Source organism: Mytilus californianus, unplaced genomic scaffold (genome assembly GCF_021869535.1).
Source record: "Mytilus californianus isolate M0D057914Y unplaced genomic scaffold, xbMytCali1.0.p SCAF_13, whole genome shotgun sequence".
In the NCBI taxonomy this organism is placed as follows: domain Eukaryota; kingdom Metazoa; phylum Mollusca; class Bivalvia; order Mytilida; family Mytilidae; genus Mytilus; species Mytilus californianus.
Genome location: NW_026262615.1, coordinates 26,325,995 through 26,348,744, shown reverse-complemented (window position 1 = coordinate 26,348,744; position 22,750 = coordinate 26,325,995). Strand labels below are relative to the sequence as shown.

At 30.9% G+C, this 22,750-nt stretch overlaps 1 protein-coding gene across 3 annotated transcripts in view; it reads right to left on the bottom strand.

The window, feature by feature from the left end:
* Positions 1-19,089, bottom strand: part of LOC127723432 (uncharacterized) — a 28,841-nt gene extending 9,752 nt beyond the window's left edge. Inside the window, exon 1 of one of the 3 annotated variants that reach the window (XM_052230056.1) lies at positions 19,023-19,089. The gene's annotated coding sequence lies outside the window, so the exon portion shown is untranslated. Of the gene's footprint in view, positions 1-15,390; positions 15,492-18,913 lie in introns of those variants that run through there. The other 2 variants (XM_052230054.1, XM_052230055.1) reach the window with 2 other exon arrangements.
* Between the last annotated feature and the right edge of the window lie 3,661 nt (positions 19,090-22,750).

Sequence of the window (22,750 nt, the reverse complement as noted above, 5' to 3'; positions counted from 1 at the left end):
AGTTGTTAATTTCTGTGTCATTTGCAATTGGTCTCTTGTGGAGAATTGTCTCATTGGCAACCATACCACATCTTCTTTTTTATTATAGATATGAAAATGCAATTATAGGCAAACACACACACAATAAAAAAGCTAAATTCGAGAAAGGGATAGAAACATTCCTTCACCTCAAATGATTTCTTCATTTTTTTAAAGGAATTTTCAGTTAATAACCATTAATTTAGGTTAGTTCAGTAAGAAAGAAAAAGAAAATAATTCCTCCGCATAGCTTTAATTTTTTAATAAGTAAACTTGGTGCCCTATATTTGTTAATTTCTGTTTCATGTGGTCACTTGTGGAGAGTTGTCTCATTGAAAATCTAACCACAAATTCTTTTTTATATTTGTTTTGGATTCAAATAAAAATTAAAGACATGCAATAAATGAAGAACCCTTGTTGTGAATAACAAAAAAGAAATTAGATTAAAATAGGAAACATATGCGCCATATAAGGCAGGTCATAAGTACTTTTTTGGACTACCAAACAAATGGGCTCTAATATGCAATGGTATGTTTTTTTCAGTGCTAGTTAGGATAAGGTATGAAAATACTGTAATGGAATATGACCTTCAAATAGATAAAATTTGAATGCTTTAAATTGCACAATTTAACATAAAAGACAATAAGCCTACCAATTATTTTTTTACCTATTCCTGAAAGGCACGGAAGATTTAAATCATACAAATTATATAAGTCTTATAACTATAAAATTGGTTCATTTTGGTCGTTAGTACATGTATTATTATGTTATAACAACTGATAAGTTTGTTGGTGTCCAAAAAGTAGTATTTCGGCCTATTTTGTTTATTATCATGCATCTGATGTTCAGTAGTTGTCGTTTGTTGATGTGGTTCATAAGTAATTCTCGTTTCTAGTTTTTTATATAGATTAAACCGTTGGTTTTCCTGTTTTAATGGTTTACACTTGTCATATTTGGGGCCCTTTATAGCTTGATGTTCGGTGTGAGCCAAGGCTCCGTATTGAAGACCGTACTGTGACCTATAATAGTTTACTTTTACAAATTGTGACTTGGATGGACAGTTGTCTCATTGACACTCATACCACATCTTCTTGTATCTATATAAAGTTAAGACTTAACCGGAAGTGTCAATTTTAAATGATTTCAGATTGTCACCTCTTTTTATAAGCTGGTTTGTATTAAAAATGCAGCTTTTTAGCAATTCCATAAGTTTTAAGTCTGATTGACTTTCTTATGACTTCCGATTTGCTATATACTTTAATGAAAATTTGAGAATCTCACTTGAAATGCAATATTCAACCAGTTGTTGAGCTGAGTGATACATAAACTGATCAGTTTGATCTATGCTATTACAATATAACTTTTTGATCAGAGACTTACCGTTTTGATTTTTCCTTGGAGTTTTTTTTCGTGTCAATATGGTCTAATACAACTACAGTCTCTAAAGAGCTTGTGTCGTTCATCTAGTTCTATATACATGACGCCATAATTAACAATTCATCGTTGATCTATTCTTGCTGATGATAATTCCTTATATAAATTTCTATCATATAATACATCTCTCATCTATTATGGGTTTTCAGATTGCAATGAACAATACAAAAATTATGATAAAATCGTTATTAAAGAGAACTCCAACGCAAAACATTAGTAAGATCCTTCATTAATGGGCAATAACCCCAGATGTTAGGCAAAAACGCAAAACATTGAGTAAAAATCGTCTTTAATGGGCATTAACTCCAAAAAAAGACGATTTTAAACATGTTGATTTAATTGAAGAACTAATCGTGTGACAGTTTGCTCACTCAGAATTCGACTTCGACAAAACTATCTACTCATTACGCCACGTAATTTTTATAATCGTAAAAAGGAAAGCCATCGTAGTGAAAACGCGCAGTCAATTTAGCTCTTAAAAACCATTAAATTTATCCACATAACATCAATACGATCCTTATATGCCAGTTGTATTTTAAATGACAAATGTATATACTAGCTATTGAGCATCATTTGATGTTCTTTTATGTGTTTGGTCAACTTATTGTTGTCTGATCAGTTGTCAGGGGAAATTCGAAAGTTCAAAATATTAAAAAAAATCTAAAAATATTTCGTGAAAGGGCAGACTGAAAATGTTCACAGGTTGAAGACTAATTACCATAGATAAAACACACACATAATATATATCTTTTTTAAATTATGCATTTTGGAGATCCAACAGAAAAGTTTGCTGTCTTGTACTTTAAGTAAAAAAGTTGTTTTTTCATCTTTAAGTGCTTTATATATTTTTTTTTATATCAACCTACTGATAAGATATATGATAAAAATAGAATCTTAGGCGAGATGAAATATATATAAAATATTTAATTTTATACGTTTTCAATCCAGAAAAGTCAATTCAAACACACCTAAACATAAAAATGTGTACTCGACTTTCTCCTTTCGTTTAAAATTATTGCCTATTTTGGGGATTTTTTTCACCAAAAAACTTTTTCTTTGGATTTCTTTTCGGAAGAGTTTATGCTTATGCACAAAAAAAGATCCACGAGAATTTGCACCTACCACGATCGACTCTTTTGTGCAAATTTGTCTAAACTTTAAAAGTTTACAAATATCTCGATTTCCAATTCCAAAATGTATTTAAAAAAAAATACATACATGCGATGCATAAAATCCTACATAAGGCACATTCATCAAACTTGTAAAGCCCATAGAAACAGATGTAAACAATTCAAATTTACAAACTTCGCCTTTTTTATCTTTTCTAATATAGAGTTCCATTCCCTTTGTTTAACTTCAACTGGGTTTCTGCCTGTGCTATGTAAATTTCTCTTTAGCTTGCATCAAGATCATAGAAACAAAAGAGCTTAAATTGTCAGATGGGGAGACCAATCAAATTGTTTGTCGAATGCGATATTGGTAATATACAAGCACTGATTGAGAAATATTTTGATATCAAGTGTCATCCTATCACTAGCCTTGTGTCAAAACAGTAGAAATTACCGTTTTAAAAGACAAAACAAGTAATTTAGCGTCCTTGATTGTACCAGAGACTGTACCAGAGACATATAATTCAAGAGATTCGCAAAACGTAATATAGTGCGGCCACTAGGAAATCCTCGCTAGTTAGTCATTCTTAGGTAATTAAAAGTATTAAAAGTACTATAAGTAATGATGAATGTTCTAAAATAACATCATGAGCTGTTATGAAACAGATCGGCTTTCAGTGTTAAGATTATCACAATCAAATTATATATTTATATTATTTTGGTTCATGTCTAATATAACATTGAATTGAATTGAATTGTCTAATAACTCTATTTTTAATTCATTTGTTTATAACTATGAATTAAGTTTTGATTTCTGACATAAAATAATTAGCATTTGATTAATTAGGTCTTTCCACTTTTTGTGGAAAGACCTTTTGCTTTTGTTCTGATTATTTCTTTTTTTCATCTGCCGTCTGAGATGCTTTTTTGTTTTATAACATATCGAAAGGATTTTTGGCCAATGATGTCGTACAGTAATAGGGATTTCAAAACTAACCCTGTGTAACCGAACACTTTTTCTTATAGGAGTTATCTCCCCGCGTCCCCTTTTTCTTGTTATCTTTATTTCTCTGAAACCGTAAAATATTATAACAAACTGTTTACACCAAATTGTTTGTCTACTCTTAAGAATGTTTTGGTTAAGTTTAACTGATGTAATCGGATGACATCTAATGGAAGTTATTTCCCTTTGAAAATTTAACATAGGTGATATGTTGAATAAATTCATACAATATAAGTCATAGAGGCCTAAAGTCTTTTGATATAAAGTCCTTGGTCCGTTTGGAGGAAATTTAGGTCAAGGTCAAAGGTCAAGGTCATGTCCTAAATTTAAAATTTTGTTTGTTATCTTTATTCAAAAGAAACCGTAACAGTAAATGATATAATGTGTTTGCCACATAATTGTTTACGATAGAGCTCAACTTCAACCCATTTAAGTCGAAGTGTTTTGGTCAACCCTTATAGGAGTTTTCCCCCTTATGTATTTGAAATCAGTATTACTCCGCAACCATACAAGTGAATGACCTAGGTTCTTTCGATTTGAGATCATTGACCTATGACCTTGAAATTGAGGTCAAGGTCAAAGGTCAATTTGACGTTCTAGATTTTGACCTTTGCTAAAAGATCTTACTTGTTCATTATAAAACTATTAAGTCTTCAGTATTTGGTTGTAGACATTTCACCATTTATCAGGTCAACCGGAAATGACAGTTTTTAACCGGAAGTAGCCTATTTCAGACTAATCCAATGAAAAAGTACCTAGAATTCTTATCTTTTAATATCAGTTTGAAGTAAAAAATTACATGAACCAGGAGTGACATTTTCCAACCCCCTTTTTTAAATTTCATTCTTTATTATCGAGGTGGAAAGACCTTCAATTGTTCTCTGAACTGTTGGTTTTTAATTGTATATTGTATTCATTTAATTTGATAGTTTAAGAAATTGGCTTCTATTGAATATACACCTCTCTCAGAGACACAATTTTAGTGTGACATGTATATTAGTAATGAATTAATCGATGACCAGGTAAATCACAATATGTTAAAATGAGTTTTAATTGACATCTTGTACACCAGAAGTTGTTACACTCCAGGATCTAGTCTAGACTAATTTTTATTTATTTGTTAATTTATCATTAATCATGATTGGGGTTTGTCTTTTATTCTTGATATTTATTAATCATTAAAATATGATACATTATTATGTTCATCATTTATTGGGCTTGCATTGATTTTTTTCTTTAGGATTGTCGGTAAAAAGGTATAAAGATGTGGTATAAGTTCAAATGAGACAACTCTCCATCCAAGTCAAAATTTGTAAAAGAAAAACCATTATAGGTCAAAGTACGGTCTTCTACACGGAGCGTTGGCTCACACGAACAGCAAGCTAAAAAGGGTCCCAAAATGACTAGTGTAAAACTATTCAAAGTGAAAAACCTACGGTCTAATCTTTTTGAAAATTGAGAAACGAGAAACACTTATAAATTACATCAATAAACGACAACTATTGAACATCAGGTTCCTAACTTAGGATAGGATGTTTGATTTCCAAGCGTTTTTGACATTTCATCATTAGCTTGCATAACGTTTTTTTTTTAATAATTGTCGGTTAATTTATGGTTTCTACATGTTTTAAGTGTGTATTGAGGATTAATATGAGCTATGAGCTATAGAAAAAAAAACTAAAATACGATTGTTTTTGTTCAATCATTCATGAAAGTGAAAAAGTGAAAAAGTGAAATGATCATTCGCTTTTAGCAACCATTATGGTTTTTTTTTTTCAAAATTAGATAAGAAACATTTATGATGAATTATTCACTTGCAAGTGAATAATTCGACCTCATTAAATCCGTATTCATGTGAATTTCAATTAAACCCCTAATTAGCCAGATATAAATAACACACGAATTGTCCGTGTTCAGTTATTTAAAGGAAAAGAATGTCAACATTGAAAGTGAAACAAAGGTAAATCATTTGATTGACTGATTCGATCCACAAAAACTCAATATTATAAGTATGAACGATTTTAAATATATATTTTCAATCTATAATATGAAATTAAACAGACTTAGAAAAATTCAATTACACGAGTTCAATATCTATTTATATCTTTATTTATATTTGTACGCTTATATGACCATCGGAGGTCTTCAGATGTCAATTCGATAGTTAATTAAATGACTTCTACACTACATATTATAAAGCCCATGTCCTGTAAATTGTTTATTTAAGACTGTTTATAATTTTGATAAATGCTTTACATGGTTATCAAACAAGTATGAAAATTTGAGCCAAATCAGTGAACATGAATTCGACAGCTAGTGCCCCTTTAAGAAAATTACAATCAATTTCTCATATAAATAAAGCTTCATTTATGTGCAACAATATGGAAAATTCGGATTTTATTTTGTTGGATGATGATCTTAATAGTTACGACTTAGATATACCCCTTGTTGAATGAACTGATAACGAACTATTTGTTGATAGTGATAGTGACGACGAAATAAGCGAGAGACGAACAAACAAAAACAATTTTGTTGATTATTTTTAAGAGAAAACAATTCTGTTGGATCAAATTTTACGAAAATAGTCAATACATTATTCCTTGTTATTGCCCGATGAAATTATATTATCATTCGCATATTTCCAAGTTTAACGGAAAAAAAGGCAGATCATATGGTTTCTTCGGCAATAGGAGATGAAGTAAAATGGGTCGAGTTTTGTATTTTATTACTCTCGCCATTTCAACACATTTTATTTATAACAAATTATTAGAATTATGTTTTTGTATCTTTTGAATATACTAACGTGCTTTATCTGTGAAATTTATCGGCATTATTGATAAAAAAAATCGTTTTGCGCAAAATCTTTTTCACAACAATTGCGAATTTTCATATCATGCCAATCTACATAATCGGTTTTTCAGTGACCGAGGCATTTCAGTGGTCGTTACATAGACCTTACTAGAGTTGCGAATCTCTCGTATTATATGTGTCTGATTGTACCTAAAAGTTTGTCTATAAAGTCACGAAGTCGAACAACTAGGTAAGACATATGTTTTCTGATTTTAACAAATGCTCATCTTACTTTTTTTTTTTTTTTTTAGATATCTTTGAATATAGACGAATAAGACTTAATCTAAATTGTTTGTCTTTTAAAGTTTAAATACATTTTTATGAACGTACTGAATCGATCATAGTTCGTGCATTCTTTTGATAAATTTAACATGAGTAAAAGGAAATATTGATATAAAACACAATAATGTGATATGATGTTAAAATATGCCAAGGCCTTTCATAGTTGACTATGCGGTATGGCTTTTGCTCATTGTTAAAGAACGTACTGGACCTAGAGTTGTAAACTTCTAAGCCATTTGATCACTGTTGTTATCTAGCTTGGAATTATATTAATTGATCTTGTTGATCTGTGTAATAACATGTAAATATCGTTTTAATGAAGGAAAAAAAACCACTACATTTCAAACTTTCAGAAAAAAGGGAAGACACACATTTTCCGTTATATTTTGTTTGGACTGCTATATTTGTGGTGAATTAACAATAAGAAGAATATCTGATATTTGTACACACATTGTTATCTTAGTTGATTTTTAAAAAAGATGAAATTGGTAATGATGGAAAGACTCTCATATTAATCATTAGGATTATCCATATTCAGTTTTCCGATTTAAAAATATTGGTTGCTCTCAGTCCAGTTCGAGCTAAATTTACAACAAATGCTTGCAATTGTAGGAACTTACATAGAGAGAAATGATGTATAGAACTATTTGATTCATCCTAATATTCACGACATTTCAGAAGTTTAGTATATAAAGGTACAATCTGTGAATTTAGCATTTGGTAATAAAATCAATGCGAATAAGTCATATTCCTTGAAATGTTGAATATTCTTCATTCTATGTTCAAATATTACCAGAATTCATTCAAATCATTTCCTGTATTTTACGTCGTGTTTTGCTTTTATAAATATTTTTATATAAACGCTTAAAACGCAATAATATTTAGAAAAAAGAAACAAATCCGACAAAACCGAAAGTACACAGTGTTTCGGGATTTAAATAATTACATGTATAATTTCAGTAAAATATATTTTACTGAAGTGATTGTCATTTTACAAAATAGGCAGTTTAGATAACTTACCGAAGTAAATATTATTCCTTTTTTAATTTCTACACCTACGGTACTTTACAATATACACAGCCAACATAAACGAATTTAAACTGTATCTGCATGAACAAAACTTTTGAAGGGTCCAGAGGGATTCACTTTCATCCAAATTCAGCAGTGATTATATCATCAAAGGCAGCAAATATTGTGTATCTCACGTGTTTATATCATCAAAAGCCGATTTCATCAAACTATGGTCTTAAGAGGAGTTTTTTTAATTTTACATCAGTAGATAAATAACTTTTTAAAGCAAACACATTGAAAAAGATCAAGGTTAAATCTTCTTATATCTATTAATAAAATCTAAAAAGTAAACTGACTCTTTCTTTGGCAGATTCAATTGTTTATTTTTTTTTATTTGTTATCATTATGCATCGACGATTGACTTATCCATACTAAATGCTTTCTCGTTACCGACAAAATCCTTTTTTGACCCGTGTTTTCCTATTCAAATGTTATTCTGTAATAAGAAATGAACCCGCGTATGGCTAAACACATCAGATATATATTCAAAGAATAAATATTGCGGATTTATGAATTAGATATACGTACATTTATTGCCATATGGACAAAATACCCGTAAATTTTCTAGTTATTACCGCCTACCTGAAACTTTTGCGCTTAATAAAAAAAAGTAAAATAAAAAAAAAAGCGAAATAGGAAAATTCAAAACGGAAATTCGTAATCAAATGGCGAAATGCAAAGCTCAAAGACATCAAACGAATGGATACAACTGTCCTACTTCTGATTTAGTACAGGCATTTTCTTATGTAGAAAATGGTGGACTTAACCTGGTTCTATAGCTATCTAAACCTCTAACTTGTATGACAGTCGCATACAATTCTATTATATCGACAACGATGTTTAAACAAAACAAAGAGACATAATATGTAAAATGTCGAAAATGTCGCAGCAGTCAACTTTGTGTTATAATCTTAATCACTAAAAAACAAACAAATATGTAATAAAGAAACAAAAAAAAGGCATATAGACAAAACACATTAGCAAAAATGAAAGACGAGAATACAAAAAATTACCATAGCACAATAATACACTGACGGAATGTATAAGTACAAAGCCACGTGGTATGTAACAAAGAAACACAAAAAGCATTTAGACAAAGCACATTTAAATTAGCAAAAATGAAAGACAAGAATACAAAAATTTACAGTAACACAATAACGGGATGTATAAATACAGAGCCATGTCAAATGGATGTTTAAAAAAACAGACTAAACAGTAGAAGTAATATTCATAAAGACAAATACAAGAATACTATAACACGTTGTTAAGTTGATTAACAACATCAGTACCCAGAATCAATACTCCAGTAACATCGTGTATTATTTGTGAAGTTGATACGGAATATTTATCAACAAGGACTTGGTACCTTCCTATTTCAGAAAAGGGACAAGACGTTCTTCACAGACAGAGGTGACGTTTTAAAAGTCAGAGTAGCAGCTGCAAGCTCTTGAATACCGAATAAGTTGGGAAATATATAACCCATATGCAGATGAAGTTGGAATATAGCTACTAAGGTGGGATAAATTGATAATTTCAAGATAAAAATCGTCTCGTTTGTCAGATATTCTGGAATTGAGATGACTGCGTATGTCAATTTCGAGGTACAAGTTTAGAAATGAGGCGGAGGAAACCGTGTCTGTTGTTTCTTTAATATCTTATTCTGGGGGATAAGCTTTAGGACGTTACCGCTTACATTTTGACGTCGATAATAACGTCGCCTTATGTATAATAATGATATTGATGGAAAATTCTGATTGCAATGAAGTGCAAAGAGAAAAAAGAATAGTACACACAAAACATTGATTATAAAATTAACATATTAAACAAAGTAAAAAGTAAGATAGTGATAAATATCAACCATCAAAAAAATATCTGCATAAAAGATTTGTTGATTCTTCATGTTATATATGCTGCAAGTTGACAACCATTTTATTTTGCTATTCAGGTTTAATTGTATCACTACTCGAATATTTATTTCCTATTTATTCATTTCAATCATTATACAGTGTAGTTTTCTATTTTCATCTTATCATTACGTTCCCTGTCTACACGTTTTGCTTTACATTTCTAAGATTTAAAGATGACATTGATACAATAATGAAGGGTTACCAAAGTGTACTGATTTTCAAATCTCATTAATCAATTAAGGAGAGACATATGAAGATAGAAACAATTACTGAGGAAATCGATTGAACTAAAAAAATCAGAAAAACCGACTGTTGTATATTCCACACTGGTTATGCTTATCCAAGCTCAGTCATAAGGTCACACACTGTTGCATTAGAGATATGACGACATACATGGTATCTTACGATCTACACAGGCGGAAACCTTGATGCAAATAAACAAAATAAATGGAATTCTTTATTACAGAAGGTAAAAAAGACTAAGCTTGTAAATTTAAATTGTTTACATCTGTTTCTATCAGTTTTAAAAGTTTGATGGATATGCATTATTTAGATTTTATGCCTCGTATATCTGTGTTTTATATCAATTATGGTATAGAGCCTGGAGATATTTGTAAACTTTCAAATTATAGACGTATTTTCACAATACATTCAATTTGGGCAGGTGCAAATACATGTGGCTCTTTTTTGTGCATAAGCATAAATTCCACAGAAAACATTTCCAAAGCAAGATAATATATTGAACTTATATAAGCATTAATTTGCATCTTCCCCTGGTGACATTTTTATGGGAATAAATTCCTGCAATTGGCAAACAATTCATCGGAAGATAAAGTCGAGTACACCTTTCTTTGTTCAGGCTTGTTTACATTGACTACACTGTCTTAAAAACTTTTAAAGAAAAACAAATCATTTGATACATCATCTAGCTTCAGATTCTAATATTTTTATTTATACTGCACTCGTTCTATTTGAGCAGTCAAAATGCGTTGACTGAATATTTCTATGTAATATACAGTCACTGACCCGATATTACTTTTTCTCATGACTATCTAAATAGTAGAACCGGAACTATATTTAGATTTATACTGCACTCGTTCTATTTGAGCAGTCAGAATGCGTTGACTCTATATTTTCATGTCATACATGTATACAGTCACTGACCCGATATCACTTTTCCTCATGAATATTTAAATAGTAGAGACAAAACAATATTTAAGTATTCACCACGACCTCTTCAATCAGTCATTGTTTTCAATGTATACAACAATGCCTGGATCGACTCAATTCAGCCTCGCATGTTCCCGTTTCTTAGCCTCATCCTTATATCGTTGATATGTCAAGTCAATACACTATTATTGTCTATATATTTAGACTATAAGTAGATAATAACATTTTTAAAACTTCAAGCTCTAAATAAAGGCGACCATTAGTAAACCGCTGTTCAAAAATCACAAATTGATAGAGAGAAAACAATTCGGGTTACAAACTAAAACCGAGAGATTCATATCAACTATAATAGGAAAGCAACGGAACAGCAGAAACACTGAAGATCAACAAAAACAAACTACAACATTCATAAGAAGGGACTATATATTTGATAACAACTTCCATAGTCCTGACTTATGTGTTTATTTGTTACATATTTGTTTGTTTTTATACTTCCAAAGATTATACGACAATGTTGACTGCTGTATCCCATCTTTTACATTTTTACCTATTATGTCTGTTTGTTTTGTTCACACATCGTTGTCGATATAATGGATTTTTATGCAACTGTCATACAAGTTAGAGGTTTAGCTAGCTTTAAAACCAGGTTAAATCCACCATTTTCTACACAGAAAAATACCTGTACAAAGTGAGGAACATGACAGTTGTTATACATTCGTTTGATGTGTTTGAGCTTTTGATTTTGCCATTTGATTACGTACTTTCCGTTTGAATTTTCCTCAAAGTTCGGTATTTTTGTTATTTAACTTTTTGGTACATGTCAATTGCATAGCTTTTACTACGAAATGAAATATATAGGTCAAGTGTATTATATTTCTAATGAGTCATACAGCAGAGAAGGTGTGTTCGAATTACAATTTTTTACTAAAAGTATTTGACGACAGACTTTACAAGTTGATATTAACAATGCAAAACATAATAAAAATTTCGTTTCGGACGTGTGTTATCTAGGGTTATTAGTCCTCAACAACTGAAAATTTTCAGTCTTCCCTCCCACGTAATATGTATTAAGAAATTTTTAAAATATTTGTAATTTTCAAAAGTCCTTCCTGCCAACCGATCAAGCTATAGTTTTAATTCGATTAAATGCATAAAAGTACATTAATTTAATAGTTATCAAAGGTACCAGGCTTATTATTTAATACGCCAGACGCGCTTTTCGTCTAAATAAGACTCATCAGTGAGTCAGTGACGCCCAGATCAAAATGGTTAGAAAGCCAAACAAGTACAAAGTTGAAGAGCATTGTTGACCCAAAATTCCAAAAAGTTGTGCCAAATACGGCTAAGGTTATCTACTCCTGGGATAAGAGAATCCTTTGTACTTTTGCAAACACTTAATTTATAAAAAATACAATTGCTATTCATCTTAACACCAAAGTGCTGACTACCTGGCTGGTGATACCCTCGGGAAGCAGTGGCATCGACCCAGTGGTGTAAATAGTTATCAATAATAGGTAGCAGGCTTATAATTTAGATGATGCTCAATAGAAAGTAGGTACATTTGTCTTCTAAGATATTACTGGCATTTACAGATTGTAATCATGCTATAAGATTAAATTTCTCGGTTTTATAGATCTAAATTGACAGCACAATAACAATATAAAGGCTTCTATTTTTACGATCATAAAAATTGGGTGGCGTAATGGGGAGATAATTTTGATAAAGTAGAATCCTGACCAAGCATAACATGTAAACGGTTTGATATTTAGTGCGTTGTTAACTCACGTGCGCGTCATGAAAATACCACGTTTACTCTGCGTTAACTTAAACATTTTATTAGACACAAAACGTAAACAAAACGTTTAAGTTGTCTTTTACTTCTACGTTTAGCTTAAAAAACGCGTTTTCCATTTTTTATTAAGTAAACACGCATTAAATTGTCAGCACATAAAGCGCATGTATGCAGTGAACGCATTTTGTCATGATTTCCCAGATACATCATGCATCAGATCACATGACTAATGAAATAAGAAGTTTGCCATAGGTCATTTTCTATTAACACATTAAGCGATTATGTGTGTGTATGATAAGCTATGTCTTTGGTTTTAACTGTAGTATACAAGTAATAAAAAAAAAATTTTAGAGAAAAAGAAATCTTTCAATCAACTAAAATGTTTCAAAGCATTTTTAAAAGTAAATATCACATAATTGCGATATTCAATCATGAATGGCTCTTTAGTGATGACCACACACTTTGAAAGTCCGAGACCTTAAACGAATGCTGAAGAGCGGATAAAACGGTTAGATCCTAATGTAAAAACATTGCTATGCTAGCTAGAGACAAAACAAACGGGGGTCAAACCCTGATTTGTGAAAACAAAATCTGCAATACACTACTGGCATTATCATGCAGTACTCTTGGTACCTCATGATCGATTATTTGACACTAAGCATCAATTTAAGTTTAAAAACGCAATATTTGTTATAGGCACCTATCAAAGTTACCTATGTATTCTTTTTTCTTTCATATTACGGTCCAACATTGAAATACTGTTCTTTTGGTTCCAAAGGATGCACTTTTTTTATATATACGAGTTCATTAAGTACACAAGAGCAACTATTTCTAATGTTTGACCATGATCTTCTTTGCTGGAAGTTTATTTATGTTTGTAGACATTACGGCCTGTCCAGGTATTAATATGCGTTTCTCTTTTTTTTTGTGCTTTTTTTCACATTTCTTGGGCAGTTTGAGAAAAATATTGCTCCTCACTAGTGAAATATCTGTTCTCGGCAAATGATAAGTCGAAATTTGATTATGACGTCCAAATTTCTTGGTTTCTTCTGAATTTTCCTATTGTGACGTCATGAAAACAGACGACCATGCTTGATGACGTGGCATATAAAGAACACAACTTTCTGAAAATTTTTAAAAAGAAGTAAAAAAATCACTTGAGAAATAGATTCCGACACTATAACGATATTTCTTCAATCTGAACAGTAAAATTTTGATTTTTTTAAAAAGCTCGGCAAGCCTCTCGCTTTAAATAATAAAATATAACTATCTCGAGTAGAGAAATATTGTAACACACTTGTTGCAGTTTAGGAATGTATATATCTCTTAGTATGTTGAATCTACCATATACATTTCATGGCACATTGGTTCTACTGTTATGATTTTTTTGAAGATTACTATACATATTTACAGGTTTTCTATCGATAGTTTTCAGACAAATAAACAAAATTTATTGTGGATAATGTTTTCCTTTTGAAGCGACAGGAATATGCATTCACATTCTTTATAAAACTAACATCCATTGTCTCTTTATTTCTATGAACTTCTTTTTTTCTCTCTATTTCTATTGATTGGATATACATTTTGTATGGAACAATTAAGCATGTTGTATGATGTTTATAATATCAAAGTTTGAAAAAAGCATACTGTAAGTATGTTGCATATGTTGCAGTTGTATTCTTTTCTTTTTTTTGGTTAGAAGTTGAATTCAACTTTTTTCTTCCTTTATGAAATTAAATGTGTTACGATTGCCAATAGGACAACTATCCACCAAAGTTCAAATGAATGGATATAAGCAATCCTATACAATCGTGGTCCCTTCATCAACGAGAAAAATCAGTAAAGTCGGCTATTAAAGGCCCTGACTTGAACAAAATGAAGCAATTTAATTGGCCAAATGCATAACAAAACAGTTAACAAAAAAAAAAAAGGACAGACATTTCAGAATCTTTTTAAGAATAGCCCCTTAAATTCCGCTCACATCCAATATCTCAAAAATGTTCTCGAAAAAAATTCAGATAATTCTAAGGATTTGGGTCATAACAACTTATCCATATCCCTACTTGAATTTAATTTTTATCCATCACGTGTACATACATATATTATAAATATTTATACTGCACTCGTTCTATATGAGTAGTTAAAATGCGTTGACTGTATATGTCTATGTCATATACAGTCACTGACCCGATATCACTTTTTCTCATGAAGATTTGAATAGTAGAGCCGGAACTTTACTTAAATATTCATGACGACTGCTTCAACCTGTCATAGTTTCCAATGTATACTACGAAGCGTGGAACGACTCGAGCTTGTTTCTTTAACAATTGTTAGAAAAACATATTTCACTAGTTAATATTTTTTGTTTAAAACCTATAAATCATTATATTTTATGCTTATTGTTGATATTTTTGTCGATACTTAAACGATTTTGTTCAACATCGATTGGTTTCATCAGGTAATGTGCATTTCATTGTGTTATATATTCTCCGCCAGATGTGGCGCCTTTTAAAGGGGTATTTTTCCGAATATTTAAATCAAATGAATTACAATAACACAATAAACAACAATTCAACATGTATTTTTCTATATTGCAGTATAAAGACAGAGCCTTGCATTTCCTTGTTTCTAAACCTCATCCTTATATCGTTGATATGTCAAGTCAATACACTATTATTGTCTATGAATCATAGTATGTTGAATACAGTTTTTTTATCGTTTCTAAAAAAGCAATGTATTTTTAATGCTACTTACTGAAGTTAGCATGTCTCCATTTTGCATTTTGATATACGACGTTGAATGGATAAAGAACAAATTAAGTTCAATACATAAGATAAGTTAAATTGTTGGTAATACTCCAATGCACACAAACAGCTGTAAAATCGATTTGCTATAACCAGACAGAAAACTTTAAATAACCTTTATAAGGTAAAAATTAACATAGGAAAATCATTGAATAATCATTAAATAATCTTAAGGCCGTGTTCACACCAAACGCGATGTACAGTAAACATGTTTACAATTAGTTTAATGTAATGTACACTGGTTTCACATTAAGTTTGTTCACATCAATACACCCGGTTTAATTACCTGTACATAAGATTTGTTCACACTAGTAAACTGTATGTCATTTAAATGCTCATTACATAGAATTGAATTTAAATTTCTTGGACAATTTTTCTAGCAGTTAGGGAACGATCATATGACTTAACATAAAGAGGGGTATGGTTTTTTTTCCCTTTAAAAATATTCTGATCCCCTATTTTATAAAAAAAATATTCTGGTCAAGTAGATGACAAAAAAAATATTCTGAATCCTGATTTTCCCCATACCTTAATTATAGTGTCAAATATTGAAAAAAAAAAATTGATTGATAGCGTAGAAAAAAAATGAATAAAATCGTCCGCGCGAAAGAAATTTCGGACTCAGAAAAAAGCCCATAACACTCCACCCCACCCCCTTTTTTATTTTTTTTATTTATTTCTATGTGCATTTTACCGGATCTGAGATACTAGCCAAACAATACAATTTACAGCATACTCTTTTTAGTAATGCATTTATGAGGGAATCGTTGATTGAGTAAATACCAGTGGCAAATATTTCTGTGTACGTCCAGTCTATTCGGGAAGATATTTTCAAATTTGAGTCTTGATTAGGGGTTAATAAAGCTACCTAAAGTTGTTGTTTTTCATAACAAAGCAATAGATTAAGTTTAGACAAATAATCATATAAAGAACTTTATTAATAATTGTTATAAATATCTATTTTATTAAAAAAAAAAGTTTCTTTTTTTAATATACATGGTACAATTCACGTTCTGAATACCTAGTTTTGTGAACACTTAACCCACACAAGGCCTACATTGACTATCGACTGCATGTAGACAAAACATGATTTAAACCACATGTAAACATTGAGTTTTATCAATGGGAACGTACTTGTGTTTAGTTTACGTGTGAATTACACTAACACAACATCGAGTTTAGGTCAATGTTAACACGGCCTTACACAATAAAACTTACTCAATCAATCAAAATAACATTAGATAAAAAAAATTTGCAAGAAATGAGACCTTAGTTTTAGCGTAAAAGTAACGTTAAATGTACAGTCAAAAGTAAAATCACAAAAATACTGAACTCCGAGGAAAATTCAAAACCGAAAGTCCCTAATCTAATGGCAAAATCACATGATAAAACACATCAAACGAATGGACAACAACTGTCATATTCTTGAATAGGTACAGGCATTCTCAAATGTAGAAAATGGTCGATTGAACCTGGTTTTATAGCGCTAAACCTCTCACTTGTATGACAGTCGCATCAAATTCCATTATATTTGTAACAATGCGTGAACAAAACAGACACAATAGGTAAAACTGTCAAAATAGGGATACAGCCATCATCACCGTGTCACAATCTCAATCAGAACAAATACAAACAAATATATAACAAAGAAGCACAAAAAAAGGAAATATAAAAGTTAACAACCACATGCATTGCTACTAATATATGTATTTAAAATCAACCCAAATAACTGCATGGCGCGGTTCGCATCAACTCGAGTAGAGAGTCGCTTGTCTGATGTTACTGAATGTTACGTCACACAGGAAGAGATATAAAATAATTTTGTCGTTCAAAAGTATTTTCAATATTATAATAAAACAATAACATAAAGACATTATAAGAGAACAATAACATATGTGGTGGGATGTTAAAAGTACAAAAAATGCACTCTACTATATAAACAAATACGGAAGCACTGGCGATATTGAACTGGTCTTTTCATACCGAACTGGCCAACAAAAACATTAAATAATCAAAAAAGACAAATAAATAATAATCCATATGAAATTTACAATTTGATGCGAACCGTATGGTCTTCCATATCTTTTTTGCTTTGAAAAAAAACCTGTTAATGTGTTTTTATATATTATACAAATGTATCATGCTTACAAGGGGTATTTTTAGCAAATACCCCTTGTCACCATGATATAATTGTTTAATTCCATCGAATGTTCTTTGTTTCCATCTTGACCGTAGAATTATATTGTTTTCATATGGGTTTTTTGCTTGACTGAATTTATATAATGTTTATATATACTGCAGCTGTGCCGTAAAATTGCATTGACCGCATAACAATATCTGGTGTACAGTCACTGACCGTAGGCCTTTACATCGCATTATGTATAAAGTTTCCGAGGAGTTTCATTGATGAAGTCATTAAAAGTACAGGTTCACGGCATTTTTATGCTATTTGCTCCAAATTCAAATATGATTTTTTCCCCTAAATATTTCATTTGGAGCAGTTGTAGGAGTCGCAATATATAATAAACAACCATTAATTTGTCCTAATCGAATAGAAATAATACATGTGGTTACTTGTAGACATGGTATTCCCCATCTGCCATGATATTTGCTATCCCTAATGACAAATACACCGGCAGAGAAAAGAAAATCTCAATAGAAATTTGGTGAAAAATACCATGTCTCTCATCCAATCAAAATACAGCATTATTTCATAAGGTGGAATTATACAATTAATCTCTGTCTGCATTTATAAAATCAAAGGAAAAGGGTCATATTTAAATTCATCATCAAAGTGACAGCTAGATCTTTTTCACAGAGCAAAAGTTACATCTTAGTGCAGGTTTAAATTCGACCTAAGCACTGGAACCCCTTTGCTTAATATTGTATGTCTTACATCAGAGATATACGAATGCAGTAAATAATAAACATAGCATAACCGACAAATAAGTCTAACACTTACTGTCATAATTTAATTGGCAATCTGTTACCAGATTTAAAGTTTTGTATGTTACTTTATATATTTTTAACCCGTTGAAATTAAATTGCAAATTAAAGCTCAAGTGTATTTAAGTCACACTCAATTATCAATTTTACCAAATAAATGTAATCTATCTGACCATTTCTTTTTGTTTCAGGGGGAAAAAGGGGGAGAGGGAATTAAAGCTTGTTGCTAGTCTAACACAAAGGACAAATATAATCATAATGAGTATTTTAAGTTTATCATAGTTATGAATTAACCAATGAGCTTTTTTTTTTAGATATTAAAGCGTAATTAAAAATCTTTTGAGTATCGTTCTATTTATATCAGATATAAAAATAATGTATTTTCGTGATATAATATGATTATTGGTATTGTTTCTGTTTATTTTATTGGATGTCGTGTGATGTCATGGTTTTCCGTCCTGAGTATGCATGACATACTTGCCACTCGAAGTTACACCTAGGAATCCAAGAAACCTTTAGTCACTTACCTGATTCACATGTATTAAACTACTTGAAGACTAATGAATTGCTGTTTAACTTCTAATAATCCTTTTTTTTTCAATAGAAGTGTCTCCCAGAATATTCATTATAACATACCTTCCTGTTGTTAAGAATGTTTATACACCTTTAACTTATACAAAGTCTGCATTGACACTCGATCTGCAATTAAAACATAATTTAAACTTCATGTAATCATTGATTTGTATCATAGTGAATGAATTTTAGTTTATTTGACGTGTTGGGAACACCGATATCACACTGAGTAAATTATTAAAGAACAGAAGTTTCACTATTATCTACTGGGAACTTTTCTCACGTAATATTTTCTCCAAAGTTTTATTAAAAGAGGATAAAATATTACATAATGAATATTAAACTTTTGTTATTTATTAAAAGTTCTTTGGACTAAATATTTTGGACTATGTTTTAAAATTTAAAGTACCAAAATAACATCAAATAGTGGTTACATGTATCATTGAACACATTTTTTTTATCAAACAATACCAACATCAACATGTTAAAGCTTAATGATGCATTGAAAATCAGAATCAGTCATATACATATGTTAAAAAAGTTTACATGTTGGAAAACATGCCAAAATAGTACTAATGTTGAGCAAAATTTATTATAGGATGTTTACGAGGATGTAATAGACTGAAATTTGTAATTTATTATGTGATATTCTCATTTGACCTTGAAAATAAATATCAATAAAGACTAGTACTAACAGTTTATTACGTTTTGACAAAACTCATTGAAGGATGTGGATATTACATTGGTAAACGCATCAGGAATTTTTGTTATGTTATCATGACTCATGACACTCTTTCTTTAAAGGAACAAATATTATGAAACCATATGATCACGGTAGGTATAGTGTCCGGCTAGGATAGTGGTTTTTCGAGTGAATCTGTCCATTTTTTACGAGTGTGGATCGGGCTTTTTCGAGTGATAAAACATGCGATCAGGTCAATTAACTACTAATTCGTAATTATAATAGTTTTTTATGTGACTACCCATCTTATTTTAAATACTATACATGTTTTGAGTAGCAAAGAAGCACAATTTCCTTGTATTTAACCATTAAATTCAGTGTTTGTTATTGTCCTGGCTTTTTCGAGAGGAACTGTGAAACCGTCCTGGTTTTTAAACAAATGGTCCGGGTTTTTTAACGAAAACTTTAATAAGAAAAAAGTTATTTCTGACTTAAAAAAATGATTTTTCTAGTATATAAATGTAATTTAATGAATGAAAATATCATATATTCTCAATAAATCACCAAAACATATTACTACGTTGATCCAAATTAACCTTTTTCAATTTAATGCAAGTTTTCTGTTCGGAAAACGTTCTACCACAACTTTCCCGTATTAAATTAGAAATTATTGGACCCTTTATAAAAAGGTCTTAAGAACATAGTGCAGGAGACTCTTAATCTTTTCAACTTCATTTTATGGTATTTTTGTTGTCACAGTTAATAATATTTTTCGTGGTGAACCCCGGAGTTTTAATACGGTACGTATTATGGTCAGCATGTCGGACAAAACTGAAAAACGCTGTAACCAATTTACATGAACCTTCGAAGAATTGTTTATATCTATTGAGGTATCCTCCCTTTCGAATTTTATAAATTATAGATTTTACGTTTTCGAGTTATAGGATTTCATTAAACAAACTAGAGGCTCTAAAGAGCCTGTGTCGCTCACCTTGGTCTATGTGCTACATTGCATATTAAACAATGGACACTCTTCTACATTAAAGACAAGAATATAATTCATGACAAAATTCTCTGTTTTGGTGATGGTAACTTGTTTGTAGATCTTAATTTACTGAACTTTCTTGCTGTTTACAGTTATCTCTATCTATAATGAACTTGTTCCATAAGTATCAGAGAAGATTTCTGTAAAAAAAATGTTTGCACATGATCCGCTATCCTTAACATTAAAATACAGTTATTAAGCTGCTCAGATTGTGATCTTTTCAACAGCAATTAAAACTCTAGACGTATATATCTGAGCATCACGGGACGACACAATGTAAAAATTAACGGACGAAGACGGACAACGACGGACGCCAAGTGATGAGAAAAGTTCACTTGACCTTTAGGGCCAGGTGAGCTAAAAAGGGGTGATTTTACAGTTTTCGGACAATATTTTTAAAGTGCTTTGAGGGGTTTTCATGTAACTTTGGTGACTGCTTTATATAGATTAAGGTTACCTCCCTTTTAGTTTTTTTAATAAATTTTTGATATGACATTGAAAAATTATTTATAGGTTTCATAACGAGTGATAATGGATATCGCTTGATATCAACTTGAGTTATTTAATTTCAATATAATATCAAACGATGCTCCGGCGAGTTTATTATTACTATTTGAATTAAATAACGAGAGGAAATTACTTACTTACTTACTCACTTGAATAAAATAACGAGAGTTGATATCAAGCGATACCCCATTCTCACAAGTTGTTAACCCTATTTGTCTTATTCCGCAAATCGATGGTATAGTATTTTGCACATGAAATGTACATCGTCGTAACCGTTGATGGTCATCAATAACCTAACGAATAGCCAATGGAAATGCCGTAATATCGTCTTATGATGCTGGATAAGCAAAACAAATCAACTCAGATTTTTGTATCACTTTTTCGTATCACACTCCGTGCAGTGTGATATGAGAAATGTCTATTCATGCAAGAAATATATAATAAGCCACAACCATAAGAGAATGAACTTTATTCTTTGAAAACGCGACGGGCGTATCATGCGCCTATGGCGCAGCTGTTTATTAAAAAACGGAGTAAGAAACCTACTGGACAGCAGAGAAGAATCAGAAAAATGCATTTGTTTTTGTTAGATGTATTTCTATTTGTATCCATCTGATGAGTTAAGCCTCTTTCAACTGATTTTTATAGTTCGTTCTTATGTTGTACTGTTACACCACTGTCCCAGGTTAGGGGGAGGGTTGGGATCCCGCTAACATGTTTAACCCCACCACATTCTGTATGTATGTGCCTGTCCCAAGTCAGGAGCCTGTTATTAAGTGGTGGACGTTTGTTGATGTGTACATATTTGTTTTTCGTTTATTTTTTTTACATAAATTAGGCCGTTAGCTTTCTCGTTTGAATTGTTTTACGTTTGTCATTTCGAGGCCTTTTATAGCTGACTATGCGGTATGGGCTTTGCTCATTGTTGAAGGCCGTACGGTGACCTATAGTTGTTAATTTCTGTGTCATTTGGTCTCTTGTGGATAGTTGTCTCATTGGCAACCATACCACATCTTCTTTTTTATATTAGATATGAAAATGCAATTATAGGCGAACACACACACACAATAAAAAAGCTAAATTCGAGAAAGGGATTGAAACATTCCTTCACCTCAAATGATTTCTTCATTTTTTTAAAGGAATTTTCAGTCAATAACCATTAATTTAGGTAAGTTAAGAAAGAAAGAAAAAGAAAAGAAAGAAATACGTATTTAAAACAAAATAATTCCTCCGCATAGCTTTAATTTGTTAATAAGTAAACTTGGTGCCCTATAGTTGTTAATTTCTGTTTCATGTGGTCTCTTGTGGAGAGTTGTCTCATTGAAAATCTAACTACAAATTCTTGTTGAAGGCCTTACGGTGAGCTATAGTTGTTAATTTGTGTGTCATTTGGTCTCTTGTGGAAAGTTGTCTCATTATCTTTTTTTTTATATGTAATAAAAAATACTACTAAAAGACACTTAATCCGACCAGTTTTTATTCCCATTGACAATAACATCTGAATTAAATTTCATATATAGTTAACAATGAAATGAATAATTCATCAGCTTAATTCAC